The sequence below is a fragment of the Chiloscyllium plagiosum genome, unplaced genomic scaffold, assembly GCF_037043375.1.
Source record: "Chiloscyllium plagiosum isolate Xiang-an unplaced genomic scaffold, Cpla_swu_hap1 HiC_scaffold_17, whole genome shotgun sequence".
NCBI classification, from domain to species: domain Eukaryota; kingdom Metazoa; phylum Chordata; class Chondrichthyes; order Orectolobiformes; family Hemiscylliidae; genus Chiloscyllium; species Chiloscyllium plagiosum.
Genome location: NW_028270155.1, coordinates 31,384,615 through 31,411,061, shown reverse-complemented (window position 1 = coordinate 31,411,061; position 26,447 = coordinate 31,384,615). Strand labels below are relative to the sequence as shown.

Sequence of the window (26,447 nt, the reverse complement as noted above, 5' to 3'; positions counted from 1 at the left end):
TCGGTTAATCAAATGCCGGATAATTGAGGTTCCTCTGTACAAACAAGGACTTTATTTCTTTTACTATTTAAGTGTGTATTAACATCAGGGTAAAGGTGCTCAATGAATCAACTCTACACATTGAACAGTTTATGTGTTTATCGTCAAGAATTGATTTTTCACGGATTTATTTTTGACCACAGGAACTCCCTCTCCTGTTCTCCCCAAACATTATACACCCTCTCCAACAAAGAGGGAGAAATTCAAGATGTCAATGACCAGTCAGCTCTTAACCTACTATCAGAAACTATGGAAGTGGCTTAGTGGAAATTTCAATGGAATCAGGGCAGAGATCCAGCATTGTGACAAATGGAAGGAAACTAACTCTGTGCAACACCAATCCTCATTACCAAATATTACTTTGACAGCTTTATCCAGGAGATTACAGTCAGCTTCCACATTTATGCAGCAACACCCAGTTGCACTTCCCTGCCCCTCTATTTAATTACAGCTTTGCATCATATTTTCAAAACGCCTGTTACTAAATATTGGCAAACCTGAGGCTTGGTCTCCCTGAGAAAGCATTAACCTCTCACTCCCCACACCCTACACACTGAGTCAGTCATAATCCAGACGTCCCATTTCCTGGCCCAGTTTCCTTCACCCTGATCTGCCTGCATTCACTACATTGCACTACATGTCTCTGCTCCACCTTCTGTTGTTGAAACCAAGGTCAACCGTCCATCTCAACAACTAATTCCCCAATGTCATTAGATGATCCAGTTGCCTCAGAACCAGCTCTCAGAGTGAACAGGATGTCTGACACTTCTATTCTGTTTGCACCAGGTTAACAGCGTTAAAAGAGAATTCACATAGATGAACCTGGCTGCCTTTATTACAATCACTACAGCCTTACCTCTCTACCTTTCTACTCATCCACCATGTCCTGAAACAAACCCGCTACTACAGCCACATTTGCTTCCTCAGTGCCTGCCTCCGTAACCAACTCATCCCACACGGACTCCAGACCACCTTTAAACCAGCAGAGTTCGGACCCGAACAGGACAAACAGTACAGACTACAGATTCAAAAACACCAGCAACGGTTCTCCTTCAAGATCCTCCGCTCCACGCTTGCAGCAATGCGCCGGCACCTAACCTCTCTACAGTCAGCCCTGCCTCAGCTGAGGGCCACACTCTCTCAGAATTGCAAAGGACCCACTCTGTACTACATCCTCAGGAGAATCCATACTCTCAACAAACAGTATTTCAATTCCATCTCAAACATCAAAAACTGTAAGTACAACAAACTTTTATCTACCCACCTCCATAACCAGCGCTCCTCGAACATTCCAGAAGATTCCCCTGGCCTCGGAAACACCATTAGCCATGCGGCTGATGCAGCTACCACCCCCATGCTGATTGATGATGTCACTTCTGCCCCCATCATGGCCACTCCCACAGCCACTTCCGGCCCTCACATCATCGCCGATGCCACACGCTCAGTGACTTCCGCCACCCCTACTGCCGTGTCTGCCACCACTTCCGTCCACACCAGCGCCACTCACCTGCGTTCTGCTGACACGCCCCCCACAGACCCCACTGTCACTATCCCCACCCCCCAGAACCCCGAGGGGAACACTACCCCTACTCATGACTCTACCCCCATTCCCCCCCACCATCACACCCACTCCAGGTACTGGCTCCGACCCCACTCCCAGCTCTACACCCACACCAGCTCCCAGCTCCCAGCCCTGCCGAGTTTTCACCATCCCTCCAGACCTCCCCCTCACTGAGGACGAACGATCAGTCCTCAGCAAAGGACCTTTGTCCCCCTCCGTCCACGCATCAATGAATTTAATACACGCCGTGACATCGAACAATTCTTCCGTCGCCTCTGCCTCCAAGCTTACTTTCACAATCAGGTTCCCGCCCATCTTCCGAGGACCCCTTCGCCCACCTCCAACACACTGCATCCACCTGGACTCCCCGTGCTGGCCTATTACCTGCCCTCGACCTCTTCATTTCCAACTGCCGCCGGGACATTAACCGCCTCAACCTGTCGACCCCCCTCCCCCACTCCAACCTCTTACCCTCACAACGCGCAGCCCTCCAATCCCTCTGCTCCAATCTTGACCTCACCATCAAGCCAGCGGACAAAGGGGGCGCAGTGGTAGTCTGGCACACTGACCTCTACATCGCTGAAGCCAAACGCCAACTCGAGGACACCTCTTCTTACCGCCCCCTTGACCATGACCCCACCCCCCATCACCAAACCATCATCTCCCAAAACATTTAGAACCTCATCACCTCAGGAGATCTCCCACCCACAGCTTCCAACCTCAGAGTCCAGGAACCCCGCACTGCCCGGTTCTACCTCCTTCCCAAGATCCACAAGCCTGACCACCCTGGCCGACCTATTGTCTCAGCATGCTCCTGCCCCACTGAACTCATCTCTACCTACCTCGACACTGTCCTATCCCCCCTAGTCCAGGAACTCCCCACATACGTTCGAGACACCACCCACGCCCTCCACCGCCTCCAAGACTTCCGTTTCCCCGGCCCCCAACGCCTCATCTTCACCATGGATATCCAATCCCTCTACACCTCCATCCACCATGACCAGGGCTTCCAAGCCCTCCGTTTTTTCCTCTCCAGACGTTCCCAACAGTACCCCTCCACCGACACTCTCATTCGTTTGGCCGAACTGGTCCTCACCCTTAACAATGTCTCCTTTGAATCCTACCACTTCCTCCAGACCAAAGGGGTAGCCATGGGCACACGTATGGGCCCCAGCTATGCCTGTCTCTTTGTTGGCTACGTAGAGCAGTTGATCTTCCGTAATTACACCGGCACCACTCCCCACCTCTCCCTCCGCTACATTGATGACTGCATTGGCGCCACCTCGTGCTCCCGCGAGGAGTTTGAGCAATTCATCAACTTCACCAACACATTCCACCCTGACCTTAAATTTACCTGGACCATCTCTGACACCTCCCTCCCCTCCCTGGACCTCTCCATCTCCATCAGTGATGACCGACTTGACACTGATATTTTTTACAAACCCACCAACTCCCACAGCTACCTGGATTACACCTCTTCCCACCCTACCTCTTGCAAAAATGCCATCCCGTATTCCCAATTCCTCCGCCTCCGCCGTATCAGCTCCCAGGAGGAGCAGTTCCACCATAGAACACACCAGATGGCCTCCTTCTTTAGAGACCGCAATTTCCCTTCCCACGTGGTTAAAGATGCCCTCCAACGCATCTCGTCCACATCACGCACCTCCGCCCTCAGACCCAACCCCTCCAACCGCAACAAGGGCAGAACGCCCCTGGTGCTCACCTTCCACCCTACCAACCTTCGCATAAACCAAATCATCCGCCGACATTTCCGCCACCTCCAAACAGACCCCACCACCAGGGATATATTTCCCTCCCCACCCCTCTCCGCCTTCCGCAAAGACCGTTCCCTCCGTGACTACCTTGCCAGGTCCACGCCCCCCTAAGACCCACCCTCCCATCCTGGCACTTTCCCCTGCCACCGCAGGAACTGTAAAACCTGTGCCCACACCTCCTCCCTCACCTCCATCCAAGGCCCTAAAGGAGCCTTCCACATCCAAAGTTTTACCTGCACATCCACTAATATCATTTATTGTATCCGTTGCTCCCGATGCAGTCTCCTCTACATTGGGGAGACTGGGCGCCTCCTAGCAGAGCGCTTTAGGGAACATCTCCGAGACACCCGCACCAATCAACCAAACCGCCCAGTGGCTCAACATTTCAACTCCCCCTCCCACTCTGCCGAGGATATGGAGGTGCTGGGCCTCCTCCACCGCTGCTCCCTCACCACCAGACGCATGGAAGAAGAACGCCTCATCTTCCGCCTCAGAACACTTCATCCCCAGGGCATCAATGTGGACTTCAACAGCTTCCTCATTTCCCCTTCCCCCCACCTCTACCTAGTTTCTAACCTCCAGCAAAACTGTCCCCTTGACTTGTCCGGACTTGTCCGATCTGCCCAGCTCCTTTTCCACCTATCCACTCCACCCTCTCCTCCCTGACCTATCATCTTCATCTCCTCCCCCACTCACCTATTGTACTCTATGCTACTCTATCCCCACCCCCACCCTCCTCTAGCTTATCTCTCCACGCTTCAGGCTCTCTGCCTTTATTCCTGATGAAGGGCTTTTGCCCGAAACGTCGATTTCGAAGCTCCTCGGATGCTGCCTGAATTGCTGTGCTCTTCCAGCACCACTGATCCACCATAACCTTTAGTTCACCTATCAATCAAAAGTGCATCTAACTCAGCCCTGTATATATTCAATGGCTCCAACAGCTATTGGCCATTGGAGAAATGGAATTCCAAACATTACCAACTCTCAGATGAAATTCTTCCTTGTCTTGAATTTAAATAGGAGACCACAGTCAGTTCTTCTATAACGTGATGGTTGCATTCTTGTGCAACCTCGTGTTCTAGAAAAATCGCATTTTAGAAACAATCGCGTTACAACCAACACGTGTTTTAAAAAGGTTGCACTGTAGAAATAGTGTCCCCAATTTGTCAATCGCATTACTGCGAATTTATGTTGAGGAAATGTGCATTATAACAGAACAACTGGCAATTAGTTTGAAACAAACTTGCCAGTTGGCCATGCATCAGTGTCCCTCAAACTTCAATTTTGCAGCATGCCAAGGCCCCATTCCCATCCCACAATGGGCAGAATTAAATACAAACCCAGGTAGCATTGAGGCATTTAATCTGAAGGGGTGGTAGCAGCAGGGATTTCACTATTTCCTGCCACTACTAGAGACAAAAGGATCTGGATGCCATACAAACACAGAAATATAGAAGGTAGGAATAGGAGTAGATAAAGATTGGAGCGCATCAGGACCTGAAACATTGACTCCCCTTCTCCTCTGATGCTATTTGACCAGCTGTGCTTTTTCCAGCTCCACCCTTTATCCACTCTGACTCTCCAGCATCTTCAGTTTTCTCTATTTCCAAGGAACAGAAGTAGGCCATTCAGTCACTTAAACTGCTTCACCATTCAATATGATCATGGCTGATCGTTGAGCTCAATACACTAATAAAACCCACCCTCCCCCTTATCCCTTGATCCCTTTAGTCACAAGAGCTAATATCTTCTACCGCTTGAAAACTAAATACTTTGGCCCCAATCATTTTCTGTGGCACTGAATTCCAAATTTCTCCTCATTTCAGTCCTAAAAGGTTTAAGCTTAACCTTAAACAATACCTCTAGTTCTGGACTCCCCACCATCGAGAACATGGTTCTCACACCTACCCTGTCTAGGCATAAAGATTGCTCTAGAAGAATTGGGCGGTGGGTCAGTGGTTAGCACTGCTGTATCACAGCACCAGGGTCCCAGGTTCGATTCCAGCCTCAGGTGACTGTCTGTGTGGTGTTTGTACATTCTCCCCGGTGTCTGTGTGGGTTTCCTCCGGATGCTCCGGTTTCCTCCCATAGTCCAAAGATGTGCAGGACAGGTGAATTGGCCATGCTAAATTGCCCATAGTGTTAGGTGCATGAGTCAGAGGGAAATGGGTCTGTGTGGGTTACACCGAGGGTCGGTGTTGACTGGTTGGACCGAAGGGCCTGTTTCCACACTGTAAGGAATCTAAATTAGATTGAAATAGCACAGGGAAGATTAGCCAAAGACAGTAAAGGGATAGTAGGAGTTATAGGCAATTTTTCCAAGTGTTGAGAAGTAGCATTGCAAGGATTTGGTTCTGGAGCCATTTCTATTAAATTTGTGCTTCAACAATTTTGCTATGTTCAAGAGAAATTGGCAATGAAATGTGAAGATTGTACCAAAATATAATTAGTAACTCTTTAGAATACCAGAAGAAGCTGCAAAAAGATACAGATAAGATGAGATAACAAATCTTGAGTCAAAGTGCGGAACGAGGGTTAGTAGATCAGTCACACATTCAGCATTTCTGATTTATTTTCTTATTAACATCACTTATTATATAAACAACCCTCCCCCATTGAAATGTTTAACTTTCAATATATACAGTGGAATATAAAACAACTGTTTATGAATTCCTTTTGTCCTTTCAATTAGCTGTGTTCATAAATCACTCATTTATTAGAAGGTCACAAGTAATCTAAATAAATCAGAGGCTAAAAAAAAAAATCACCATCAGCAAAGTGAGACCATCAATGGACAATCTATTTGTATTAGCAAATGAAAGCAGGAATTATTCCAGTATGGTAGATGGTTTAAATTATATTATATAATTAGTACATATAAAGATATACAACTGACTGGATCATGTGATTAAAAATGTATTGATATTTTATAGTTTTATCCACATTGCAACCAAAATAACCAGATTTCCAGCTACTGCAGTACTTTGTTTTTAAATTCTGAAGATAGTGAGTGCAATTTTGTGGAGGTTCAGGAGGCTTTTAGTTGGATACCTATATTGTCTCTTCCATGCAGTGATGGCCCTTTGGGGCATTTACAAGGCAATTGGTGGGCCTTCACCTGGAAGAAAGACTCCGGGGCAGGCTCATGGAGGAAGCAGTAGCTGCTGCTAGAGAACTTCCCAGGGTCTTGGAAGAAACAAGCTGGAAGTGAGGAGGTTGAATATGAACTCTGCCAGGGAAGAGATGGTCGTGTGAGGGAACCTTGGTTGACGAAGGAGGTTGAATGTCTTGTAAAGAGGAAGAAGGAGGCTTACATAAGGTTGAGGAAACAAGGTTCAGACAGAGCATTGGAGGGATACAGGATAGCCAGAAGGGAGCTGAAGAAAGGGATTAGGAGAGCTAAGAGAGGGCATGAAAAATCTTTGGCGGATAGGATCAAGGATAACCCCAAGGCATTTTATGCGTATGTGAGAAACATGAGAATGACGGAAACGAGGGTAGGTCTGATCAAGGACAGTAGTGGGAGACTGTGTATTGAGTCGGAAGAGATAGGAGAGGTCTTGAATGAGTTCTTTTCTTTAGTATTTACAAACGAGAGGGACCTTATTGTTGAAGAGGAGAGTGTGAAACGGACTGGTAAGCTAGAAGAGATACTTGTTAGGAAGGAAGATGTGTTGGACATTTTGAACAACTTGAGGATAGACAAGTCCCTCGGGCCTGACGGGATATATCCTAGGATTATGTGGGAAGCAAGAGAGGAAATTGCAGAACCGTTGGCAATGATCTTTTCATCTTCACTGTCAACGGGGATGGTACCAGGGGGCTGGAGAGTGGCGAATGTTGTGCCCCTGTTCAAAAAAGGGAATAAGGATAACTCTGGGAATTACAGGACAGTTAGTTTTACTTCGGTGGTAGGCAAAGTAATGGAAAAGGTACTGAGGGATAGGATTTATGAGTATCTGGAAAGACACTGCTTGATTAGGGACAGCCAGCACAGATTTGTGAAGGGTAGGTCTTGCCTTACAAGTCTTATTGAATTCTTTGAGGAGGTGACCAAGCAGGTGGATGAGTGTAGAGAGTGGATGTAGTGTACATGGATTTTAGTAAGGCATTTGATAAGGTTCCCCATGGTAGGCTTATGCGGAAAGTCAGGAGGCATGGGATAGAGGGAAATTTGGCCAGTTGGATAGAAAACTGGCTAAGTCGGAGAGTGGTGGTAGATGGTAAATATTCAGCCTGGAGCCCAGTTATAAGTGGAGTTCCGCAGGGATCGGTTCTGGGTCATCTGCTGTTAGTAATTTTTATTAATGACTTGGAAGAGGGAGTCGAAGGGTGGGTCAGTAAATTTGCAGATGATACGAAGATTGGTGGAGTTGTGGATAGTGAGGAGGGCTGTTGTCAGCTGCAAAGGGACTTAGATATGATGCAGAGCTGGGCTGAGGAGTGGCAGATGGAGTTCAACCCTGTCAAGTGCGAGGTTGTCCATTTGGGAAGGACAAATAAGAATGTGGAATACAGGGTTAACGGTAGGGTTCTTAGTAAGGTGGAGGAGCAGAGGGATCTTGGGGTCTATGTTCAATGATCTTTGAAAGTTGCCACTCAGGTGGATAGAGCTTGTAAGAAGGCCTATGGTGTATTAGCGTTCATTAGCAGAGGGATTGAATTCAAGAGTCGTGAAGTGATGTTGCAGCTGTACAGGACCTTGGTTAGGCCACATTTGGAGTACTGTGTGCAGTTCTGGTCACCTCACTTTTGGAAAGATGTGGAAGCTTTGGAGAGGGTGCAGAAAAGATTTACCAGGATATTGCCTGGAATGGAGAATAGGTCGTACGAGGATAGGTTGAGAGTGCTAGGCCTTTTCTCATTGGAATGGCGAAGGATGAGGGGTGACTTGATAGAGGTTTATAAGATGATCAGAGGAATAGATAGAGTAGACAGTCAGAAACTTTTTCCCTGGGTACAACAGAGTGTTACAAGGGGACATAAATTTAAGGTGAAGGATGGAAGGTATGGGGGGGATGTCAGGGGTAGGTTCTTTACCCAGAAAGTGGTGGGGGCATGGAATGCGCTGCCTGTGGGACTTGCAGAGTCAGAATCATTGGCGACCTTTAAGCGGCAATTGGATAGGTACATGGATGGGTGCTTAAGCTAGGACAAATGTTCGGCACAACATCGTGGGCCGAAGGGCCTGTTCTGTGCTGTATTGTTCTATATTCTATTATCTATCCTGGATTTAATTCCAGTGGGGCTCATAAGGCACCAGCGTTTGTGTAAGCCACTATTTGCCTAATTGCCCCACCACCTCCAAAAGCAAAGATTTATATGAGTGCTAAATTCAAAGGATCACCAATACAGCACAGACAGTTCAACTAATCTACATATAACAGACCTAGACTAATATTTGGAGAAAAAGCAAAGAAATGAAAGAAATATTTATAAGACAAATAGTTTATTGACCATTTAAAACAAATAAATCATATGAGGAAACCAAACCACAGAAGAGAGATTTTTGAAGCCCACAACAGTCTATTATCGTGACAAATGTACAATGAGAAATGGGCTGACTGCCCAAGGAAAGTCGATTCCTTTGTTCATGAGCCAGTTTTTTTTTGAGAGAGTGTTATAACTGGTTCAGCCCATACTCGCTTCTCGGCCTTTTGGCTAAGATCAAGTGTCTGTTCTTATCAGGACAGGGGTCGAGTTGCGAGTCATCAGAGCTAGTGGAGATCATCGCTGGATCGTGATTGGACGTTGGAGGATCGTTTGGTTGTGCTGACCTGCTATTGGTGGATCTTCATGCTGGCTTCGGCCTAACGCCAATTCAGGGACCAGCCAACCTCAGAGCTATGGCCTCAACAGCTGTGCGCAGCCCTGGGCAGGGGGTTCGAAACACTGTCCGGGTGTCTGTCAAGAAGGTGGAGGAGCGTACACCAGTCGATCGGACGGTGTTCGTCAAGAAGGTGTTGTTCGAGTGCAGTGGATTCGCCGCAGCAGACGTGTACTGCCTGCAGCAGGCTACTTCGATGTCACCTTCAGGAGCGTGAAGCAATGTGAGCAGCTCCTGAAGGTCTTCAAAGAGAAGGAAGGGGAGCCGCTGTTCGCCATCTTGTCGGCGGTCCCGTTGTGTGTGCTTCCTGCACAGAGGAGCCGGGTTGTTACAATCCACATGTACAACCCCTACGTGCCAGCAACTGATGTCCTGACGTTCCTGGGAAGATATGTGCAGGTCGAGGGTCAAAGCACCGACGTGGTTGACCCTTTCGGGATCTGGACCAGCAAACGACAGGTCAAGGTAACCCTGAGGGTGGACGCCAGCGGGAATATCCTCCACCCACCCTCCAGCTTTGCTATCGGAGGGAGCAGAGGGTACCTGACTTATGCAGGGCAGCCGAAAGTGTGCCGAACCTGTGGGAGGTCAGGCCACATGGCGGCGGACTGCAAGGTCACGATCTGTCGCAATTGCAAGAAGGAGGGCCACCCGACCAAAGAGTGCAAGGAGGAAAAGAACTGCAATCTGTGCGGGGAGGCGGGCCACGTGTACAGGGCCTGCCCAAGACGAGGTGCCGCCACCTACGCGCAGATGGCCGGAGGTGGGCCACAAAAGGACGGCAAGGCACCGCAAACCGGCAAGGGAACGGTGTCAGGGGGCATGCAACAGGAAGGACAGGCCGGAGCAGAGCAGATGACAGTTACCGGAGAGGTACAGATGCCGAGCGAAGCTCCGACAGGACAGGAGGAGGAGGCGGAGAAGGGAAAGAAGGAGGCAGAGGAATGGACCGTGGTGAAAAACAGGAAGAGGAAAACCCACCCGGTCACCAAGACCTCCCAGAAAAAGGGGAAAAGGCAGCTGCAGGTGGAAGACACGGACAGCTCTTCGGAGAGTGAGGACGGAAGAAAGGAGGGTCGTCACCAAAAGAAGAGGCAGAGCGCTGCGAGGAGAAAGGAGAGCAGCAACTGCCAACCAAGGGACGAGCCTCCTGAGGAAAAGGGAAACCACCACCTCCCACCAGGTGAAAGCCAGGAGGGTCCCACCGCCCCACAGCTCCAGGTCACTGGGAGCAGCGACCATCTGACAGCCCCGCTGTCAGATATAGAAACAGACAGCGTGGACCCTGGTCTCGGCCCGATGACACCTAAGCGGGAAAATGGGCCGAGTGAGGAACTGGACAGCTACCTCAGCCCAGCGAGGGTCCAGCAGTTTGCGTACTGCACGGGGATGCAGACAGCTACCCCAGAGGGGCAGGACCAGCGACAATCGGACATGGGTAACCTTACAACCTGTTAACAAAATGGGGTTTAAAATTGCAACTATCAATGTGCGCAGCATAAAATCTGCTGCGCGATGTGTTTCAACTCTGGCCTTCCTGGCCAACGTGAAAGCTGATGTCCTGTTTCTGCAGGAGTGTGGGATACCGCACCTCAGCAGTTACAGGAGATGGTCGAGCTTGTGGGCCCATGGGCCGTCAGTGTGGTCGGGGGGCAACGATAACCGCTCCTCAGGCCTGGGTATCCTGTTGTGGGGAGGCAACTTCACCATCTCCGAGGTTAAGGAGGTGGTGGGCAGGCGCCTCCTCGTTGCTGATGTTACCTACAGAAACGCTCCCGTGAGACTAACCAACGTGTACGCCCCAGCGGGTAAGAGTGAACGGTTGGCCGTCCTGCAGCAGCTTCCACTGTTGCTGGCTACGTCCAGGCCGGTCATTCTGGCCGGAGACTTCAACTGTATCATCGATGCAGATAGACGATCCGGCGCGGGGGACAGTAAACTGGATGCCACGTCCAGAGCCCTGATGGACACGGTCAAAGACGCCAAGCTGCACGACGTCTTCAGCACCCCTGCAGACGGAGCGCAGCGTAGATACACCTGGTCACGGGCAGACGGGTCTATCCGCTCAAGGATAGATTACCTGTTTGTGTCCCGAACGTTCTCGGTCAGATCCACCGACGTCAAGCCGGTGTTCTTCTCCGACCACTGCCTCCTGCTGGCCGACTGTCACCTACAGGACGAGCAGCGGGCTGGTAAGGGAACGTGGAAACTGAACACCAAGCTGTTGACCCCAGGAAACATTGAGGAGCTCAAGAGGGATTACGCAGGTTGGAGAACCGTGAAGTCCCTCTTTGAGTCCCCAGCAGACTGGTGGGAAACAATAAAAGGGAACATTAAGATGTTCTTCATCCTCAAAGGTGTTCAGGAGGCGAGAGAGAGACGGGGAAAACTGTCCCAGCTCCAGGAAAGTATGCAGAACCTGCTCCTGCTGCAGACGTTGGGGGTCGATGTCACGGAGGACCTCAAGGAGGTGAAGGGCCAGCAAGCCTCGCTCTTTGCCTCGGAGGCCTCCAAGATAATCTTCCGGTCCAGGGTCCGCTCGGTGGAGCAGGACGAGACGTGCTCACGTTTCTTCTTCCAGAAGGTGCACAAAGAGAGCTCCGTGCTCAGCAGCCTGAAGGAAGAAGATGGCTCGGTAACGTCATCTCAGGCTGACATCATGAGGATCAGTAAATCCTTCTATGCCAGTCTGTATGACGCGAAGCTGACCGACAGCACGGCCTCCCAGTCGTTCCTGTCCTCTATCACGGAGGTCTTAGACGACAGAACACGGCAGAGGCTGGACCAGCCGCTATCTCTGGATGAGCTGACCAAGGCCCTCGAGTCCTTCGAAAAGAATAAAACTCCCGGAAGCGACGGCTTACCGGTCGAGCTCTATTCCGCTCTGTGGGACTTGATTGGCCGGGACCTGCTGGAGGTGTATGTCAGTATGCTTCGGGCAGGTACCATGAGCGAATCCATGAGGAAAGGCATCATCACCGTCATCTACAAGCAGAAGGGGGAGAGGGAAGAAATTAGAAATTGGAGACCAATCTCACTGTTAAACACAGACTACAAAATCTTGTCAAAGGTCATCGCCAACCGGGTCAGGTCTGCTCTGGGATCGGTGATTCACCCTGACCAAACCTGTGCTGTACCGGGCAGGAAGATCGCTGAGAGTCTCGCACTCCTCAGAGATACGATCGCCTATGTGCAGGACAGGGGGGTGGACACCTGCCTCATCAGCCTGGACCAGGAGAAAGCCTTTGACAGGATATCGCATACATATATGAGGGATGTCCTCTCCAAAATGGGCTTCGGGGAGGGAATCGCTAATTGGATCAGACTGCTCTACACCAACATTGTCAGTGCAGTCTCAATCAATGGGTGGGAATCAGGTAGCTTCCCAGTCAGATCTGGAGTCAGGCAGGGCTGCCCTCTCTCTCCTGCCTTGTTTGTGTGTTGCATAGAGCCATTTGCCGAGTCCATCAGGAAGGATGCGAGCCTGAAAGGGGTGACTATTCCTGGCAGCGGGGGTCTGCAGGTTAAGGCCTCCCTGTACATGGATGACGTCGCCGTTTTCTGCTGGTATCCGCTGTCTGTGCACAGACTCATGTGCATTTGTGACCAGTTCGAACGGGCCTCGGGGGCCAAGGTAAACCGAGGCAAGAGCGAAGCCATGCTCTTCGGGAACTGGGCCAACCAATCCTCTATCCCCTTCACCGTCAGGACTGACCACCTGAAGGTGCTGGGTATTTGGTTCCGGGGGGGCTGGGGCGTGCGCCAAGACCTGGGAGGTGCGGATCAGGAAGGTGAGACAGAAACTGGGCAGATGGGAGCAACGGTCGCTCTCCATCGCGGGTAAGAACCTGGTCATCAGGTGTGAGGTACTCTCAGTATTGTTATACGTGGCACAGGTCTGGCCTATCCCCAGAACCTGTGCCGCCGCAGTCACCCAGGCCATCTTCCACTTCGTGTGGAGATCAAAGATGGACTGGGTCCGAAGAGATGTAATGTACAAAGACCGGTGCAATGGGGAAAAAACACACCCAATGCATCCCTCACCCTGATGGCCACCTTTGTGTGTGGCTGCATCAAGCTGTGCATGGATCCCCGGTACGCAAACACCAAGTGTCACTACGTACTGAGGTTCTACCTGTCCCCGGTGTTGCGAAGGATGGGCCTGGCCTCGCTGCCGCGGAACGCTCCGAGTAGTTGGACCGTTCCGTATCACCTGTCCTTCGTGGAGAAATTTATCAAGAAAAACACCTTTGACCACAAGTCCATCAGGAAGTGGTCAGCACGTAGTGTCCTTGAGACCCTTCGGGAAAAGGAGAGGGCAGATCCTGTCGAGCGGTTCCCTGAGCAGACTGTCAAAGCCATTTGGCAGAATGCCTCATCGCCAGAACTTTCCAACAAGCACCAAGACATGGCTTGGCTGGTGGTGAGAAGGGCTCTGCCTGTGAGATCCTTTATGCACGCCCGGACTCTCTGCCGCACCGCACGCTGCCCTCGAAGCGGCTGCGGGGGGGACGAGACTGTCACACACCTCCTTCTGGAATGTGCCGATGCAGAGGAAGTCTGGAGAGGAATGCAGTGGTGTCTGTCGAGGTTCGTCCCGAGCAGCGCCGTGACGCGGGACTCCGTGCTCTACGGCCTGTTCCCCGGGACGCACACCGAGACGAACATCAACTGCGCCTGGAGGATCATCAACTCGGTGAAGGACGCTCTCTGGGCGGTCCGAAACCTGCTGATCTTCCAGCTGAAGGAGTTGACCCCGACTGAGTGTTGCAGACTGGCACATTCCATGGTCCAGGACTACGTGTTGAGGGACGCGCTGAAGCTTGGGGCAGCTGCCGCCAAGGCGCGGTGGGGAAAGACCGTCTAACATCTGCCTGCCTAACGAAGAACAGGGGGCCCACGCAGCCATTTGGGCTCCGCTGGCGTCTGAGCTCAATGTAATCGCACCAACCTGTGAATATGAATGATTACCCTGTTTCGATACGTAAAGAAATGGAATGTTTACAGAATGATGACATGTCCAATTGTATAGATTAAATATATATGAATAAAGTATATTTTTGAAATAAAAAAAAACTGGTTCAGCCCATACTTACCACGGCTACTTTCTGATCTTATCTCAGTTGTCAGAGAGAAAACAAAAGAGTATACTTTCCCATGGTCAGGTGTAGGAGTAACAAAATAAATTCAAATCATCCTTTTATACATTCCAGTGGTTAGATCCAGAACTGCAGAGGCTGTTTTGAAGAATTCAACGGCCTGTTCAGCAATGAGTGATCAACGAACTATTTGTTTTTATCTTTCATTACATGTCATCTTGTTAATGTAACAGTAGGAAAACACAAAATAAGATTAATGGACAATTTATGAAGAAATATAAATACAAAAAGTAGTATATAAATCAAGACAAAAAGCAACATAAACAGGAGGAAATTGTTTCATAATATATGAACCAAAGAGCTTCTGCTCTAGCTATAAAGCGAAAACTGAACTTATCTTGACAGATAACAATAACATTTGGCATTGTTTTATTGATTAAGTGATTAAAAGGGGAAAGGCAATTAAAGAGGCCACTATTTTCTACTAATTGACTCTTCAAAATCAAACTTTAAACTCTGGTAGTTGCTAGAATAGTGTGCAAACAGATCAGTGACTGGGGTCTTGTTAAGTCTACTTGCATGTATTTAAATGGTGACTACTTGATATACAGCACTTGTAAAGCTTATGATTAAAGTTTGTGTGTGTAAAATAAGTCGCTAATAAAATACAGTCATTAAACCGATGAAAAAATCATTTGAACTGTAATTCTCCAAGGTGGAATTTAACAGCCTGAAGGAAAACTAGCTGCAAGTCAGTTCACATTCTAACCATTGTACACTTTTAAAATCAGGTCTATACTTTCAGGAGTTTTGACTTCCCTAGTTAAAGCACAGAAAGATTTTGATAGAGCAGATTTTAAAAAACCACAGAAGTGAGAAACCCATCCAATTGTTAAGCAATCTGGTCAAAAACCAATGGTTGTACTTGCATTTACGCATACAGATGTCCTGAAGGTCTATTACGGGCTGTTTATTTTTTAGAAAGAAAAGCAGTGCATGTGGGTTGTTATATTTAGCTGGAAAAATGAATAACTATGATAAAAAGAACAGATTACTACAAACTTTATGATCACACCACTAAGTGAGAATTGCCAAAATTCAACTATTTTCACCAATAGCAGGAATGATGCTCGCACATATTGAACTTGATATCAAGTTCATTTCATAATTACAGGATAAAACCCAGATGTTATGCCATAGATTTCTCAATGTGGAGTTTGAATATACAAAGAGTGTTTTTCAGTGCAGTTTCACGTTTCAAATCCTTTGGAGTGACGTTGCTGCTCCTTTTGATTTCAGTTCTGAGATTGATCAAAATAAGTGAAATGAAACAGTGGGGTGGCACAGTAGTTCAGTGGTTAGCACTGCTGCCTCGCAGCGCTAGGGACCTGGGTTCAATTCATTCGGGTGACTGTGTGGAGTTTGCACATTCTCCCAGTGTTTCAGTGTTGGTTTCCTCTGAGTGCTCCAGTTTCCCCCCACAATCCAAAGATGTGCAGATCAGGTGAATTGGCTATGGTAAATTACCCATAGTGTTAGGTACATTAGTAGGTAATAGGGGAATGGGTCTGGGTGGGTTACTTTTCGGAGGGTCGGTGTGGACTTCTTGGGCCGAAGGGCCTGTTTCCATATTGTAGAGAATCTAATCTAAAAACGCATTCTTGCCTGTTTTTACATTTAGTGATGGTACAGGTGACACAAATTAAAGTGGTTGATATCAATTAATAAAAATACAGCAAGCTATGTCATCTCTTTCAAACAAAATTAACTGAACTAGAAATATTAATTTCCTACTATATTAGGAAATAAAGTCCATATCATATTCTGATTAGATATTCTCTTGCTAATCTAGTGATTCATCTCTTGAAGACAAACAGCAACATGCTCTAAAATCTGATGAAGATGGCTTTTAGTACGCCTGCCTTTTTTGTCAGCGTATAGAGTGTCGGAGTTGGGAGGTCATGTTGCGTCTGTACAGGGCATTGGTTAGGCCAATGCATTCAATTCTGGTCTCCCTGCCAGAGAAAGAATGTTGTGAAACCTGAAAGGATTCAGAAAAGATTTACAAGGATGTTGCCAGGTTTGGAGTGTTGAAGACCAGGATCTCAAAGACTTGGATTAAAAAAAACCTAATTTGTGTGATACCATAATTGAGGCACTCGACGTGCACTTTTTGTCTTGCTACAATAATTGGAGTTGCATCCACTACCTTTCAGAATACTTCCACAGTGGATTGCATTCTAATCTAGTCTAACTTCTTAGCATTTATAGTCCTCTCATTGGAAATATCTTCTTCTTCATACTAAAGATACCGCATGTACTGTTTTCATTGCGGAAGATGAATGTGTAAATAGTTTTGAATACAATAGTTTCTATTGTATCAAAGAATTTTCAGGTTTTATCATATCATAAACCATACCAATTTCTGCATGCTGCGATTTAAAGTTAACATTAGATTTCCCTTCATTTACTGTATATACTCGTGTAAACGTCGATCTCATGTAAAAGTTGTCACCTTATTTCTGGCCAAAAATATTGTATTTTCCATATATCTTGTGTAAACATCTACCCTACTATATCGCATTTTAAATCTTTTACAAAGGAAACTGCATGTTCACATTAACACACTTAAATGAAATCGTATTCATTCATTCATAACACTAACTCTACTCATCACTCTTTGTTTACTATATTGTGTTTCTATTCATTCATTCATAACTCTACTTAGACCACTTGGTTTACTACGCACATTTGATTCGTTGATTCAGACCGGTTCTAAGTCTATCGGTACTTATCGCACTTGGCTCATCCAAAAGTTAATATTGTTAAAAGGTTAATCATTTTAATTGTGCCATTATATCTGAATAAAAGTGAGATATATTAGCTACATGTGTCTTTAATTCTTGGACAAATTTGTTCACGTTGCTGAGGTTCATTACGTACGAGAGTAAATGGGAGGGAAATGGAAGAATTTGGTGGGAAAGTTCAAGATGCTCACACACTCAGCATTTAATAAATGTTTCATTTTAAGGTGTGCCATGATACCAAGACATGATGTTGAACAGTGTGATTTGGCAGGATTTCAATGAATCTTTGACATGTTAAATTTTCATACGAGTACATATAAATGAAATTACCTACCAATAATTCATTCTTGTTTCTCTTGCTTTTATCCAGTAATTACCTTTACCGTAATTCATTGTTTTTTTTCTTAACCTGGGATTAGTTGAGCGATCAAATCATCTTCTGTTAATAATACAGTATTTCGAACTGCAGCATTAATTTCAGCCCCTCGAAACTAGTGTATTAGGCAACCCTATAAATTGAACCTTTAAAAATAGTCTAAAAATTTGACTTTTACAGGAGTATCTATGGTATATTGTGTTTCCATCGGGACTGTGGGTTTTATAAATTCACCTTAGTCACCTCAGCATTTCAACATCTCAGCTTTTTATGCAACCGATGTAATACAGCATCAGTCCAGCCGAACAATAGAAAGTGACCTTTCTGCACTATGTACGTTATGGTTCATTAAAAGGGGACAGGGCCCACATAAGGTTGCCTTGCCTGTTATCTGAAAAGTCTTCATTCATCATCTTGATACAACTTAAATTTATGATAAGAAATTAAAATCAGACACATCTAAAATTTTAGCAACAAAATAGAAATCTGATAGGCATAAATCAGTGCACGTTCATAGTTCCTTGGAAGTGGAGTCCCAGGTAGACAGGATAGTGAAGGTGGTGTTTGGTATGCTTGCCTTTATTAGTCAGTGCATTGTGTATGAGAGTTGGGAGGTCATGTTGCAGCTGTACAGGAGATTGGTTTGGCCATTTTTGGAATACTGCGCTCAATCCTGGTGACCCTGCTATAGGAAGGATATTGTGAAACTTGAAAGGGTTCAGAAAAGATTTACAAGGATGTTGCCAGGGTTGGAGAATTTGAGCTATAGGGAGAGAGTGAATTGGCTGGGGCTGTTTTCCCTTGAGTGTCGGAGGCCGAGGGGTGACCTTACAGAAATTTACCAAATCATGAGGGGCATGGATAGGGTGAATAACCAAGGTCTTTTCACCAGGGTGGGGAGTCCAAAACTAAAGGATATAGGTTTAAGGTGAGAGGGGAGAGATTTAAAATGAACCTGAGTGGCAACTTGTTCACATAAAGGGTTGTGCATGAGAACTGCCAAAGGAAGTGATGAAGGCTGGTACAATTATAACATTTAAAAGGCATCTGCAAGGGTACATGATGAGAAAGGGTTTAGAGGGATATGGGCCAAATGCTGACAAATGGGACTAGATTTATTCAGGATACCTGATCAGCATGGACGAGTTGGACCAACAGGTCTGTTTCCATGCTTTACAGCTCTATGACTCCATGAACTATAGGGAGAGGCTGAGTAGGCTGGGCTATTTTCCCTGGGGCAGATGCTTAGATGTAACCTTACAGAGGTTTATAAAATCGTGAGGGGCAAAGATAGGGTGAGTAGCCTACATCTTTTCCCCAGGTAGCAGAGTCCAAAACTAGAGGACATAGGTTGAAGGAGAGAGGGAGAAGATTTAAAAGGATCTAAGTGGCAACTTGTTCCACTGAGAAAGTGGTGCACGCAGGGAATGAGCTGTCAGAGGAAATGATGGAGGCTGGTATAATTACAACATTTAAAAGGCATCTGGATGGGTATATGAATAGGAAAGGTTAGAGGGATATGGGCCAAATGCTGGCAAGTGGGACTAGATTTGTTTAGGATATCTGGTCTTCATGGGCGAGTTGGACTAAAGGGTCTGTTTTTGTGCTGTACATCTCTGTGATTCTATAAATACGTTAAGGACAAAAGGGTAACAATGCAGAGAATAGGCCCATCAAAGATCAGCAAGGCACATGTGTGAAACCACAAGAGATTGGAGGGATACTAAATAAGTATTTTAAATCAGTGTTTACTGTGGAGAAGAACATGGAAGATATAGAATGTGGGGAAATAGATGGTGATATCTTGAAAAATGTCTATAATATAGAGGTGGTGGTGCTGGATGTCTTAAAACACAAAGGTAGGTAAATCTTCAGGACCTGATCAGGTATGCCCTAGAACTCTGTGGGAAGCTAGGGAAGTGATTGCTGGGCCCCTTGCTGAGATACTTGTATCATTGATAGTCACAGGCAAGGTGCCAGAAAATTGGAGGTTGACTAATACGGTGCCACTATTTAAGAAACGTGGAAAGGAAAAACCAGGGAACATTAGACCGGTGAGCCTGACATTGGTGCTGGGCAATTTGTTGGAGAGAACCCTGAGGGACTGGATTTAGAAAGGCAAGGACTGATTAGGGATAGTCAACATGGCTTTGCACATGGGAAATTATGTTTCACTAACTTAATTGAGTTTTTTAAAGAAGAAGTGAAGAGAATTGATGAGGGCAGAGTGGTGGATGGGATCTATATGGACTTAAATATGGCATGTGACAAGGTTGCTCATGGTAGGCTAGTTAGCAAGGTTAGATTACATGGAATACAGGGAGAACTTGCCATTTGGATATAAAACTGGCTTGAAGGTACAAGATAGAATGGTGAAGGGTTGCTTTTCAGACTGGAAGCCTGTGACCAATGGTGTGCCACAAGGATCGGTGTTGGATCCACTGCTTTTCGTCACTTATACAAATGATTTGAATGTGAACATAGCAGGTATATTTAGTAACTTTGCAGATGACACCAAAATTGGAGGTGTAGGTTACCTCAGCGAAGAAGGTTACCTCAGAGGACAACAGGATCTTGATCAGATGGGCCAGTGGGCTGAGGAGTGGCAGATGGAGTTTAATTTAGATAATTTTGGGAAAGCAAATCTTAGCAGGACTTCTACACTTAATCGAAAAGGGCCTGAGAAGTGTTGCTGAACAAAGAGACCTTGGAGTGCAGGTTCATAGCCCCTTTAAAGTGGAGTTGCAGGTAGATAGGATAATGAAGAAAGTATTTGCTATGCTTTCCTTTATTGGTCAGAGCCCTGAATATAAGAGTTGGGAGGTCATGTTGCAGCTCTACAATACATTGGTTAGGCCACTTTTGGAATATTGTGTACAGTTATGGTTCCCCTCCTATTGGAAAGATGTGTGAAATTGAAAGGGTTCAGAAATGATTTACAAGGATGTTGCCAGGATTGGAGGGTTTGAGCTATAGTGAGAGATTGAAAGGCTGGGGTTGTTTTCCCTGGAGTGTCGGAGGCTGAGCGTCGGAGAAAGATCTTTTCCCCAGGGGTGGATAAGTCCAGAACTAGAGAGCATAGGTTCAGGATAAGAGGGGAAAGATATCAAAGGAATCTATAGGGGCAACGTTTTCACACAGAAATTAGTGTGTATGGAATGAGCTGTCAGAGGAAGTGGTGGAGGCTGGTACAATTGCAACATTTAAAAGGCATCTGGATGGATATATGAATAGGAAGGGTTTGGAGGGATATCGGCCAAATGCTGGCAAATGGGACTAGATTAGGTTAGGATATCTGGCCGGCATGGGCCTGTTGTTTCCGTCCTGTAACTATGTCTATGACTTTATGACTCTATGTACTCAAGAATCAGTGAAATTCCAGTTCCAACTGGTCAGGCACTCTTTACATCAACACTGGCAGAACCAATTGTTTGATTTTTTTGAGGTTTCAGTAGGGAACCTGCCTCAAAAACATTAACAAATTCTTTTGCATTCAATAACTTTGATCATAAAATAAAATTTTCTCCTTTGGGAATTTTATCCAGAATCAGGCTTAAGAAGACAGCTCAGGATTGTTGTTTTGAAAAGGTGCAGTTTTTTTCCAGCATTCAGCAGAGTTAACAGGAAAAGTCGTTGATAGTTGGGACAATTTCATTTCCATCTGACAACTATCTGAATGCTCTGTATGAACACACTTCCTTGTTCCTTCTTAGGTGCACCTTAGGGACATAATAAGACATTTTCCAAAACAAAGCTACCTCAAATAAAATCACAGTTTGCAAAACCACGCTGAGGTGCAGCTAAGAAAATGATACACTGCAAAAATTTCAAGTGGAATGCAATCAATTTCTTGAAAACCAGACACACTTTCCATTAACATTTTTGCAATTTTTCTTCTGAGGACCCCAAGCCTGGAGTAACTCCAGTCCAACCAAAGTCAGGGTTGCTCACTGCAGGTTGAATTAATGATCTAGTTCAGAAAACATCTGATATATTTTGCTATGAGAGAGACTTTATAACTGCAGGAATAAGACTTAAAATGCTCCGATAAAACTTTCAAGAGCAAGGCAGTGCAAGATTTCATTTTAGCATCCAGCATTGCAAGAAAGCAATATTTTTGATCTTGAAATTTAAACTGAGATGATAATGGTTTTTTGAGTTTAGTATCTTGTACACTCAGTAGGGCAGTGAAAGATTTTATCTTCAAGATAAAGGGATAAGTAACAGGGCATTAAGCTACACAGACATCTGCAAATATTCTAACCAGTCTTTCTAATGTATTTGGAGATTGTGAGTGTATGAAAGATTCTAAAACTTGAGATACAAATCAATAATTATTCATTTGTATTTCCTGCCACATTGGATGTAGCAAAATTCCAATTAAGTTCTGAAATGTACTGCCAAGTACCGTGTTCCAATATTAGTTACACCACATCATGGATTTTATACTTGTCAATTACTCTACTCAATAATCTTTCAATTAAGCTTTAAGACATCCCTGCTAACAGTCAAAGGACCTGGATAGCAGATTAATATTGATTCCAAGGCATTAGAGAAGCAAGCACAGAGGAAATCTTACAGATTGAGATGTCTTCTCCCAGCTGCTTTATCCAATGTCATTGGCCATTTTTGGGTCAGTTAGAAGGATCTCTTCCCACCCCCCCCCCCCCCAAACATAGCCTGGCCTGAAAACTACAGCATCCATGTCCCAGCTGATTTTCTGACACATTGCTGTTCTTCTTGTCATTAGCTTCAGGAGAATGTGGCTGAGCATCCAAAAATGAAAAACATTTCATAAGCTTTGAATATATGAAGATGCTGCAAAGTAACATTGAGCAGGTAGAACTCAGAGTTCCGGATGACAGTCAGAGCATTGCTGAGAAAGTCAAAACAATATATCCTTCATCTTTAAAAATCTCTGATAGAAAAAGTAACTTTGGGTAATAGAAGAAATTAGAATGCAGAAAGAATATTCAGCGTAGGGATTCTTGACTGGCCCAACTGATTTTTGAGAGAGAATTTTTTAGTTTAATTATATAATCCTGATATTAACATATAGTTGTGAGTAATTGTAACTTGTCACCTAAATAGTATGACCATTCAATGTAAAGATACAATATTTGAATTTACTAGTCAATAACTGGTTGCCATTTTGTATGTTCAAGCATGGGAAATATGTCACAGGAAATCTGGGGGATCAAAGTCCAAATGTCCTTGACCAAAGGTGCTTATACCAGAGACAAATAGATTGTCTTTTAAGCTCAGTATTATGTGGGATAAAGTGAATACCAATCAATGCAGTATTGAACAAAAACATTGTCACTTGAGCTGAGAGGGGTATTGGAATATGCAATGACTGCACCAGAGAAACATGCAGAGAGATTGAAAATATAGGAATATACAGAACTAAAAGGTAGACTGAGGATCAACAGGTTTCCAAGGTCGAATCATACACTGAAACTGAAGAATCTGCAGGCTGATGACATATTTCACTTTTAAAAGTGCAAATTGCAAGGGCACCAGAATGCTAATTCAGTAAAAGGGTTACATTTTAATGTTTAGATTGAGAAAGAAAGAAGTGAACTAGAGCTGGCAATGAACAGGATGAAGAAAGGTTTTGTAGAAGGAGTGAGAGTAGCCACACATAGATCTACTATCAATCATCTACAAAAGGGGAAGAGATTCAGTTTGCTACACTGAACAACTATCTACTGTCTTAAAAGATTGTTGCTCACTTTGCTGGAGGACTCTGGTAGCATAGTGGTTATGTTATCAGATTTGTAATCCAGGAGTTGAGCTATTGAAGTGGAAACATGGGTTCAAACCCTACCTGGGCAACTAGAGGAATTAAAATAAATTACTCAAATCTAGCTAGTATCACCAATACAGATCATGTAAGTACTGGATTGTCATAAAACACTCTAATGTCAAACAGAGAGACCTAGGGGTTCAGGTACATCGTTCCTCAAAGGTTGGTGTCATATGGAGACAGAGTGGCTAAGGTGGTGTTTAACACACTTGCCTTCATTGCTCAGACAATTTAGTATCGAATTTAGGATCACACTGCGGTTGTACAGTTGAGGCCATTTTGAAGTAGTGCGTGTAGATCTGGTCGCACCACTACAGGAGGGAAGTTATTAAATTGGAAAGGGTACAGAAAAATAGATTACCAGGATGTTGCCAGAAATGGAAGCTTTGAGTTATAAAGGAGAGGCTGAATAGGCTGGGACATTTTCATTGGAGCACAGGAGATTGAGGGATGACCTTAGAGATTTATAAAACTATTTGGGGCACAGATAAGGTGAATAGCAATGGTCTTTTCCTAAGGTAGGGGAGTTCAAAACTAAGGTGAGAGGAGAAAGATTTAAAAGAGACCTGACAGGCAACCTTTTCACCCAGAGGGTAATACATATGTGGAATAAACTGCCTGAGTAAGGTAGGTACAGTTACAACAATTAAAAGTCATTTGGACAGATACATGGTTTGGAGGAACATAGGCCAAATGCAGGAAAATGGTACTCGTTTAGTTTGGGAACTTTGGTTGGCATAGACAAGTTGGACCAAATTGTCTGTTTCTGTGCTCTATGACTCTACTTTTTAGGGAAGGAAATCTCCCATTGTTACCTGGTCTGGCCCAAAATGTGACCTTTAATTGCCTTCCGAAGCACACTATTGTCAAAGTGACTTATCCAAGGCCGTTCTGGAACCTCAATTATCCGAAGAACACGGGTGGGGAGCATTTCGTTTGAATAATTGAATGCCGGATAATTGAATGCCGGATAACAGTTAGCCAAGCATCGGGACCTTGCAATCTTATTCGGATAACCTGAAATTTGGATGCTTGAATGCCGGATAATCAAGGTTCCTCTGTAAATCTTAGTTTGCCTGTGATACCCACAGCCCATGAATGAAGACAAAGATTAAGTTGATTACAAGCAGATAAAGATATGTAGATTTGTGTTGGATTCAAAGTATACTATTTAAATCCAAACTATATTCAAGGTTAAAAAAAAGTCAGCAGATTGCCAAGCAATCTTTCAATTGTGACTCAAAGGTATATATGCTGAAACCATTAATGTTTACATAAATATAGGCAAACTTTTTTTTTAAACACAGCAACTGTTTAAAAGCCACAAGTAAGGACAAGTTACATTACTTTTCACTCAAAACTTAATACCTTGACACATATACTTATTATGCAACCTTGGCTCAAATTCAGCAGTCAGCACAATTTATGTGAAGCAAGGAATTTATTTACTTAATCATGCCTTGATATGATTATAAATTTGTTCCTCCCCAAAATCCTTTGCAGTTAATTCTACATGTCTCCTGTTCTTTGTGGAGCACAGTAAGGTTTGTCTGCTCTGTTGTCATATTTCTTAATAAAAAGAACGTAAGCAAAATATAGAAACCCCCCCCCACCCCCACCCCCCACCACCCTGAACATTGTGGAAATAAATTTTGAACAATGACTAAAAATTGAACAGCTAAATGTTGTTGAGAGCAAACAGGGTTGGGCTTAATTCTTAGTCCACTGAGTTAGCTGCTATCAACCAGAAGAGCAAGATCTTTACAACTCGCCTCAGTATTACTGGTCGAGAATCCATCTCAGTTCTCCTATTTGATAACAACCCAATAACCCAGGCTTAGGCTTGAGTACAGGATCAGGCTTGTCTGTGAAGTCTTTTTCCCATACAACAGCCTACCAGCATTCAGGCTTACAGAAGAAGCATTTATGTAAGGAATCCAGCATGCCTGGGGCACCATAGCACAGCAAGTATGAAAGGTCTCCAAGAAAGATGAAAGGGAGAAAATTATACGAGAAACAGCTGAGAGGTTTTCTTAATCTGGGTTGAGCTGAATAGAGTACATTTTTTTATTTTTAAACACATTTTGTCTTGGCACTATGTATTTTAATAATATTGCCAAAGCACAGAGAGAAAACATACAGAGAAAGGGGATGTGCAGAGACTAGAGGATTCTCTGCCAGAGTAAGACAAAGTGTGCGATTGGAAATTCGGTTCATGTGGGAACTGGATTCAGAGGAGGAAGTCTTTTCCCCATCCTTTACAGCTTCTAATAACACACACAATTCTTTAAGTGATTAATTGATGAATATTTTTCTTGGTTTTGGTTAAAAACTTAATTACTTCATAATTGTAAGGTTTTCTTAGAAGCAGTGTTACAATTAGTAATAAAGTCTTTTTTAGATTTACTGGCAAATATTCCTACGTATTTTAATTACTGAATTTCAACAAGGTAAGCAGAACATTTTTTGAAATAATAAGAATATAAGCACAAGCAGGAGTAGATAAAAATTTAATCAGTAGAGTAATTAATTACCTAATGTTATAAAGATTGCAGGATAGGTGATATGTGGTAACTGTAGAGTGTGATAGCTTGTGGACCAGTGTGATCCAAGGCTAAAATCTCTGCAGTGTCTACAGCTGGAGAAACTTCAGTTCAGAGCCACTAAACTTGAGGTCAAACTCCAGACACTGTGCCAGATTAGGTAAGGGAAACGTTATCTCAATAATTTGCTCCAGGGGATGGTCACATCTCTTAAGATAGGGTCAGCTGATTTGGTGACTGTATGACAGTGGTATGGGATTGAGAAAGTAGGTGTGAAAGAGCCTCAGCTCTTGCAGTTATAAAATCATACAGCATGGAAACAGACACTTCAACCAACTATCAAAAGGTTTGAGGTCCTGCAGGCTCTATACACATGACAGTGAGGAAGGTACACTAATGACAGTACACTATATAGATACCACATAAAAGCTGAATCATCCCAATCCCAACATTTAAACTACAAGATAAGTGATATCTTTCATTCAGCTCCACATAGTCCCCAGCTTTGTCCCTCAATCTTCTCACTTTAACCCACAAAAACACTGCCACCTTTCCTCCAGCTCTCTGTATTAACTCAACACAAATACTCTTGAAAAGTCCAACTGTTTTAG

The 26,447-nt window shown here is 44.9% G+C and overlaps 1 protein-coding gene across 5 annotated transcripts in view; it reads right to left on the bottom strand.

Moving 5' to 3' along the window:
• The window catches only part of piezo1 (piezo type mechanosensitive ion channel component 1 (Er blood group)), a 355,592-nt gene that overhangs the window by 267,715 nt on the left and 61,430 nt on the right, over positions 1-26,447 (bottom strand). The window lies entirely within an intron of this gene.